Consider the following 9,055-nt stretch of genomic DNA (forward strand, 5'->3'; position numbering starts at 1 on the left):
TTGCCGCTCTAGTGTGCTGGTTTTTCGTGGTCTTAGCTCGATGACTTCCCGTCTGTCTGTTACAACAAGCTCTACTATGACAAGGTTTTCCTGGCTCCGGTGATTGTAGTCATCGCTAGATGGTCCAAAGATCTATGTGTTATTTCTATTACTTTTAGACCTCACTATACTATTGTTGATAATTTTTAATAGATCAGTAGAATTTCGCAAGAAAAAAGGTCTCCAGTTTTTATTTTGACAGAAAACCGGCGCTTTATTGATTAAATCACATCAATACAAAAGAGTCCGCGGATGCAATCCGGAATAGAATAGTTTCCTTTTGTAAACATCATTATTTGTGCACCCTCTTCTATGTAAATTTTCCTTGATCAAAAGCCAGACTTCGATCTTGCACATGATTTTATAGTCAACCAGAGCAGCAAGAAAAATAATATCTGAAAAAAGCTCAAATATTCCTTGCCAACGTAACCAAAACTGGGACATAAATGGTGCAGTAACCAATTTCAACCTCTACATATATTTGGTACCACAAATACAGGACAAATACGGATAGAATAGTCGGAACCTCCACACCTCTAACACGTACAAATTGTCTTGGTACCACTACTCGCATGGTATAATCAATTAAAACTATCATCTGGGTGTCTCTATACCTATTCCAGACATGTGCGGCACAATCAAGCACATGCTCGCCGACGGAGAATCATGTAAAGCTGAACCTGGAGGTGACGAGCGCACAACCAAATACTCCATCTTGCCATGCTCGAGCACCAGTTTCTCCCTCTAGGTGCTTCGCAGAGCCTTCAGCTTGTCAGCCACCTGACTCATGGAAGGTCTTTCTTCCCCCCTGGAACTCAAACACATCCTCCCAAGCTCAGTGACTTCTCCTAGCAGAATCTCCATCCCGGCGTGCACTATGCTAGGGTCCATGATGTCCTCGAGGCTCTCCTCCTTCATCGCGAGAAGGAAGGACGAAGCAAGGCTCTTGCCTTCCTTGGGGCCGTCATGGTAGATCGCCATCTTCCCCGTGATCAGTTCCAGCAGCACGACACCGAAGCTGTAAACATCACTCTTCTCAGTGAGCTGCCGCTCCTGCAGGTACTCGGGGTCCAAGTAACCCATGGTGCCCTGCACCAGTGTCATGAACTGAACCTCATCCTTGGGAAGCATCCTTGATGCCCCAAAATCGGTCACTTTTGCCATGTAGTTATCATCCAAGAGAATATTCATGGACTTGACATCTCCGTGGACTATAGGATGGTACATGGACAGATGTAGATACGCCAGTGCTTCGGCGGATTCTTGAGCAAGCCTGAGACGTGTATCCAGTGAGGGATGTGGACTTCTGTAGATACGATGGATGAACTGAAAGAGAGTACCATTAGCGATGAATTCATAGACCAGTATGGGGACTTCCACCTCTAAGCAGCACCCAAGAAGCCTGACCACATTCCGGTGGTTGGTCTGTGAAAGTATAATAATCTCCTGCACGAATTCAAACGTTTCAGCCATGTTCATGATCTTTGAGCGTTTCACAGCTACTACCCTGTTATCCTTGAGAATGCCCTTGTAGACAGTGCCGTGACCCCCCTTGCCCAGTTCTCTACTCTCATCAAAATCATTTGTAGCCTTCTTCAGATCCTCTTGCGTGAATATCCTCAATGTATCAACTTGTTTTGACATGATTTGATGATATAGTATCTGGCCACCATTCTGATCGAAGAATCTTTCCTTCTCTTTCGCAAGCTTTCTTTTCTGATACTCAGCCCGTAGAGCAAAGATACATACCATGAGGAAGACAACACTGATGGATATCCCTAAAAATCATGATAGTTAATTACCATCAGTTCAACTAGTGACCTTGCCAGCATATTGGTAAAAAAAAAGTGCAACATATTGTCATTGCCTGCATTTAAAAAAAAACAGTGCAAGTTGGACTTATGTAACAGGCCTAAAAAGTGCAATTTTTTTGATTGCCAACAGTCCATTACCTAGGACCACCTTCAGAGTTTGGTTTTGGTCAGCTCGAACGCAGGGTATGCTCTTTGGATCGTCGCTCCTGAATCCTGATGGGCATGAACATGTGTAGTTTCCATCGGTGTTTGTGCATTTACCTAAGCAAGGATACATGGACTTGTTTGGAGATTCACACTCATTGATGTCTGTAGTTTCAAGGTTGTGAGGGCAATATCAACATGAATCAACAGAAATCCGAATCAATAAACAATAAAGCTGACATAAAGAAGAATATATGTGGACCTTCAGGGATGTATAAGCGTACCTTGGCACCCTCCTTGTAGGTAGGGATTGCCCTCATAACCTTGAGAGCAGTTACAGCGGTAACCGGGGCCATTGGACACATTAACGCATTCGCTGTTCATGGCTTGGCATGCATACTGTGGTCCCATCTTGATGGCTTCCGAATAGCTTCCATTACCAACAGCCCAATCAAGCACCAGAGGAACCCCATTTGTATATTTACTGGCAAAATTTGTAGAGCTAACAAACGAAGGTTCAAACTTGAACCAACCCTCCTCAACAACGAATGAGTAGCTGCATGGGCTGAAAGACTTGATGGTAGAGTTGTCTAGTAATGTTGCAGTTGTGGTGTTAAAGGAGCTGATGTTTCCTGGAAACGTGGTCTGGCAGCAACCCAGTCCAGAACACTCTGTGCTATCATCAACGCTACTTGCGTCAGTGCAGTATGAATAGCATGCATGTGTTGACAGTGTAGTAGTCAAGCTGGTTCTTGCCCATGCCGGATCCCACTATGAATCCACACGTATCACACCCAATTGAAATCAACTTGTTCTTGGTGTCGGAAAACTTATGAAAAGGATCAAGCCTTAAGCCACCAAACCGCTGCTATTGGTGCCATTGGAATGCAATGTGTGGGTTCAGAACACGAATCTCACCCAGGTTAAGATTAATGTCCAGTACCCTAACTTCAGTTGAGGTCAGATATGCCCCGGTCTCGTTGCATGTCACATTAAAGGGTTCTAGGAAGCAGCCTTCTCCGGTGCCAAATGGGTATGGAATGCTGATGTTGCCACACTTGTCTAGGCATCCAGGCTGTGCCATGCTGATGCTCCCAGAAGACCTATTTCCATAAGTGGTAGTACCATGTTGCAGGGTTAGGGTCGTGGTAATAAGTAGTAAGAGCTTCTGAACTGTAGTTAATGACCAAGACATGTCATGTACAGTATATATACCAATCTATCGGTGCTAGATGCATGTTATAACGATGGGTCATTTGGCCCAATAAAATAAAATAAAAAAACTAATATAGCATACGAGAAAGTAACATATATTCAGTTTCTTCCAAAATATGCCAAAGCCACACCTCCAGTCCAAACACCATTTAGGGAAAATACCTAAAACTCCAATCGTACAGAATTGATCAGTAGATATTTAAGTTTGATCCCATTACAAAAAATATTTCAACCCACGGATATCTGAATCAGACGAAGAAATAAAGTTAATGCTTTCCTTATATAACATTAAATAAGAAGTCAGTATGTGTCTCTTAGTTATTCTCCGATTTAAGTCTTTTACCATCACAAGCGAATTTAAACTCAAGTTTTGATACAGATAGAAAAATATGACAAACTATTCATCTATGCCAGGGAATAGACAAATATGGAGTCACTACGAAGTGTGAACTACAGACCCCATGTTTATTTCTGTTCTCATTCTAGAAATTGTAGGGAAAATAGTACCTTGAATCCAAAAATAACATATAGCAGCTTGTTTCAGTTTATATATATATTTGTCATTTGGGGGTTTTATATGCAACTTATAAGATGAAATATCAGGTGGGTGGGGATAGAATCATCACATTATTGGTAGTTTTAAGCTATAGCCGGCTATCACCTTTCGTACAAGGTGCGGTTAAAGGCATTCACATGTTAAAAGGTGGCTATAGCCTATAGCCCGGCTATAGCCTTTTTTCACAGGTCGCGGCTATACCTATAGCCGGTTATTTAAAACTATTTTTATTGCCCACTACAACACATCGTGTTTTAGTGATTTACACTTGATGTTCTTTTTCCTGTTGTCCAAGCAACACCATTCATGTATATGTTCCATTTTACAACTTGAAACAAAGATTTTGTTTTTGAAATAACCTTCAATATAATTAAATACCACTATAATCCTTATTTACCCCCCAAAACAGACTATTTCTCCCATGCATCTACAGTTACTTGGTGAATTTGATTCATTCGTGCCATCACTGTGAGACCTCCAAGTCAGCCCAGCAATTAAGTGCATATAAAATCGCTTTGTCCCTGATTACACATGTAACGGGGTGAATCAAAATTCACTACATGCTATAAGTGGATTTTTTTTTCTATTTCAGCAATGCAAAAGTGTAAAAAAAGTGTGCTTACATCTGGTCCAGAAGAAACTTAGTAGTATAGAAAACATCGAATTGAACGAGGTACAGGCAGGTCTGCTTTAACTCCTAAGTCCTAATTTCTCCGAAGTCTTGGATCTTGCACTACAAGCTCTCCAGCAACAACGATAAAAAAACGCCTCCAAGTACGAGGTCCCTCCGGTAAGACTATCATACGCGTCAGACACAATAAGCAAACAATTGCATCATATGACTAGGGTTTCCCGTACCTTTCCACGGCCTGAAGGTCGCCCTGAGCGTAGTACGGCGCGGTGGCCAAATACTGCCGCGGAGGAGGTAGCGCCCGCCGGTAGCGTCGGATACTCAGATCCAACGACGTCGCGGCGGCGGCGCCGGCTGGAGGAACCAGACCGCCCGCCGTGGGAACTCGCCTGAAGCGAACGAGGAAACGGGGGTGCCGCGACGGTGGCTGTGCGCAGGCGTAGCGGCCATTTCTGTCGGGGTCAAGCATATCGCCGGCCATGGCATGCTGGGCCAGGACTGGGGCTTGGTTCAGGCCCGGGATTTAGAACGCGGGAGAGGATTTTTTTTTTTTTTTTTTTTGAAACGAGGGAGTTTCTAAATTTAGATTGGTTCAAATCTATCTATATCTATATCTATATCTATACCTAATAATAAAGGAGCTAAGGTTTCTGCCAAAATTTTCGTCAACGCTTTTTTTAAGACTGATTTGCCCTCCCACCAAAATACATAATACGGCAAATTGCCACTACCGGTTGGTTTTGTTCTTTTTCCACGCAACCGAATGAACAACCGCCCTGCCCTGTGCTGTTCACCTAGCCCGCAATCCCGCAGAAACAATTTGCACGGAAGCTCCAAGCCCCGCGCCCGACGCCGCGCCGTCGAGCAGCTCCAAGCCGCGCGCGACGCCGCGCCGTCGGCTTCTGCAGTGGCGGACGGTCCAGGCCGCGCGACGCCGTCAACTGCCTGCAGCCTGCAGGGCGGACGCTCCAGGCCGCGCGGTGTCTGCAGGGGCCGCGCGCGATGCCACGGCGTTGAGTCCGACGGCAAGTCCTCCTTAAGGGTTATCCATCTAACGAATATTTTTTGAGCCCTTCGTCCTTTTAACCACCCCAAATCCGTCGTTGAGGTGAGCAGCCCCAAATCCGTCGTCGAGCTGAGCGGTGCTCCCTGCCGTGGCACGCATGGATCCCAGTGGAGAGGTGCTAGGGACGCCGTGGTGGCCGAGCTCGCCACGTTCTGGGGCTCGAGATTGACCCCGACGCCGGCCTGCGCCGAGGGATTCCAAATTTCAGCGGAATCCTCGTGTCCTCCGTTCGCCGTATCGATCCAGTGGAAGAAGCGCGCCATCTAGAGCTGATGCACGGATTCGTGTAGGACGCCACCTGGGCGCTCTCCATCGAGGCTCCTGGAAAAGGAATTTTGGATCGACTCATGGAGTCATGGATCTACCTGATACTATGTGTGTGATGCGTGCTAAAAATTTGGTCAAGCAAAAGGGATCAGGAGGAAGGCTTTTGCTGCGCGTGCATTGTGAACGGCGCCTGGGCATTGACGTCCTTTGCGCATCTCGCCTGTTGATTTCGCTGCTGTGTTTCAGGAAAAGAAAATGTTCGTTTTCCTTCGGAGGATGGAAACGCTTCGTGCCTCCGCCTCCTGCGTTGGACGCGTGCGTTTCAGGAAACACAGCTTGAGTGCATGGGCTCTTTTCTTGTGATGTCGAAGTAGAATTCAGACTATTTTTGTTCCATGGTTTATTGATCTCTAATCTGTGGCTTTGCAAACTACGTTTGAGGGCAGCAAAAACCCATGTTCGCCCTGTACTTCAACTTCTCACACGTTAACTATTTTGTATCATCTTTTTTTATCTGGACTAGGGCGGGCTTACGCCAGCCTGAACAACTTTATTACCAAACATCAGGAGTATATGGGATCCAAATTACATCTGATTTTGAGGGGTAAGAGAGAGAGAGAGAGAGAGGGGACCAGTGGGGGAGGTTCAGGGGGTTCATATCCATTACACCAAGAATTTAGAAGGGAGGTCGAGGAGGGGGTGTTGCATCTGTAAGCCCAAAGCCTAACGTCTTCGATGCACCTGTTGGAGACGAGGGAGAGACTCTCCAGGACACCATTGAAGGTGCGAGCATTCCTCCTTTTCCAGATGTTCCAGGCGATGGCGGTGTTAATGGTGGTCTCCTCAAAAGTACTGCACCGCTCAAGCCAGAATTCCAAGAAGCTAGAAACCACGCCAGGGGCGAAGTCTCTATGGAAGAAAGCCCAGACTTCCGTAGCCCGGGGGCAGTGAAACAGCAGGTGATCCGTGTCTTCATCGAGGTCGCAGAAGAGGCAGGTTGCGGAGGTGGACATGTTGTGGCGAAAGCGCCGTTCATTGTGAAGGAGATATGCCCTAGAGGCAATAATAAAGTGGTTATTATTTATATCTTTATGTTTATGATAAATGTTTATATATCATGCTAGAATTGTATTAACCGAAACATTAGTACATGTGTGATATGTAGACAAACAAGAAGTCCCTAGTATGCCTCTTAAACTAGCTTGTTGATTAATGGATGATTAGTTTCATAATCATGAACATTGGATGTTATTAATAACAAGGTTATGTCATTGTGTGAATGATGTAATGGACACACCCAATTAAGCGTAGCATAAGATCTCGTCATTAAGTTATTTGCTATAAGCTTTCGATACATAGTTACCTAGTCCTTATGACCATGAGATCATGTAAATCACTTATACCGGAAAGGTACTTTGATTACACCAAACACCACTGCGTAAATGGGTGGCTATAAAGGTGGGATTAAGTATCCGGAAAGTATGAGTTGAGGCATATGGATCAACAGTGGGATTTGTCCATCCCGATGACGGATAGATATACTCTGGGCCCTCTCGGTGGAATGTCGTCTAATGTCTTGCAAGCATATGAATGAGTTCATAAGAGACCACATACCACGGTACGAGTAAAGAGTACTTGTCAGGAGACGAGGTTGAACAAGGTATAGAGTGATACCGAAGATCAAACCTCGGACAAGTAAAATATCGCGAGACAAAGGGAATTGGTAATGTATGTAAATGGTTCATTCGATCACTAAAGTCATCGTTGAATATGTGGGAGCCATTATGGATCTCCAGATCCCGCTATTGGTTATTGGTCGGAGTGAGTACTCAACCATGTCCACATAGTTCTCGAACCGTAGGGTGACACACTTAAAGTTGGATGTTGAAATGGTAGTACTTGAATTATGGACTGGAGTTCGAATATTTGTTCGGAGTCCCGGATGAGATCCCGGACATCACGAGGAGTTCCGGAATGGTCCGGAGAATAAGATTCATATATAGGATGTCATTTTATGTGAAATAAAATGTCGCGGAAGGTTCTATGGAAGGTTCTAGAAGGTTCTAGAAAAGTCCGGAAGAAACCACCAAGGAAGGTGGAGTCCACAAGGGACTCCACCTCCATGGCCGGCCAGCCCTAGTGGGGGTGGAGTCCCAAGTGGACTCCACCATAGGGGGCCGGCCACCCCCCACATGGGAGGTGGGAATCCCACCTTTGGGTGGGAGTCCTAGTTGGGCTAGGTTTCCCCCCTCCTATGGAAGGTTTTGGTTTCGGGTCTTATTCGAAGACTTGGACACCAACACTTGGGATCCACCTATATAATGAGGGGCCAAGGGAGGGGGCCGGCCACCCCAAGACTATAGCTTGGCCGCCCCCCTTGAGTGGCCGGCCACCCCCTCCCAAACCCTAGCTTTGCTCCTCCACTTCATATTGCCCGCGTAGCTTAGCGAAGCTCCGCCGGACTTCTACACCGCCACCGACACCACGCCGTCGTGCTGTCGGATTCAAGAGGAGCTACTACTTCCGCTGCCCGCTGGAACGGGGAGGTGGACGTCGTCTTCATCAACAACCGAACGTGTGACCGAGTACGGAGGTGCTGCCCGTTCGTGGCGCCGGAACCGATCGTGATCAAGATCTTCTACGCGCTTTTGCAAGCGGCAAGTGATCGTCTACCGCAGCAACAAGAGCCTCATCTTGTAGGCTTTGGAATCTCTTCAAGGGTGAGACTCGATACCCCCTCGTTGCTACCGTCTTCTAGATTGCATCTTGGCTTGGATTGCGTGTTCGCCGTAGGAATTTTTTTTTGTTTTCTATGCAACGTTATCCTACAGTGGTATCAGAGCCGTGTCTATGCATAGATGGTTGCACGAGTAGAACACAATGGTTTGTGGGCATTGATGCTCTTGTTATCTTTAGTTTGAGTACTTTGCATCTTTATGGCATAGTGGGATGAAGCGGCTCGGACTAACTTTACATGACCGCGTTCATGAGACTTGTTCCTCGTTCGACATGCAACTTGTATTGCATAAGAGGCTTTGCGGGTGTCTGTCTCTCCTACTATAGTAAAGATTCAATTTACTCTTCTATTGAAAACATTAGTATCAACGTTGTGGTTCATGTTCGTAGGTAGATTAGATCTCTCTCGAAAACCCTAAACCACGTAAAATATGCAAACCAAATTAGAGACGTCTAACTTGTTTTTGCAGGGTTTGGTGATGTGATATGGCCATAATGTGATGATGAATATGTATGAGATGATCATTATTGTATTGTGGCAACCGGCAGGAGCCTTATGGTTGTCTTTAAATTTCATGTTGAGTAGT

General features: G+C 45.8%; 1 pseudogene; it reads right to left on the reverse strand.

Moving 5' to 3' along the window:
- Positions 1-486: 486 nt before the first annotated feature.
- Positions 487-4,937, reverse strand: LOC127311330 (wall-associated receptor kinase 2-like; annotated as a pseudogene).
- Between the last annotated feature and the right edge of the window lie 4,118 nt (positions 4,938-9,055).

Source organism: Lolium perenne, chromosome 7 (genome assembly GCF_019359855.2).
Source record: "Lolium perenne isolate Kyuss_39 chromosome 7, Kyuss_2.0, whole genome shotgun sequence".
Classification (NCBI taxonomy): Eukaryota; Viridiplantae; Streptophyta; class Magnoliopsida; order Poales; family Poaceae; genus Lolium; species Lolium perenne.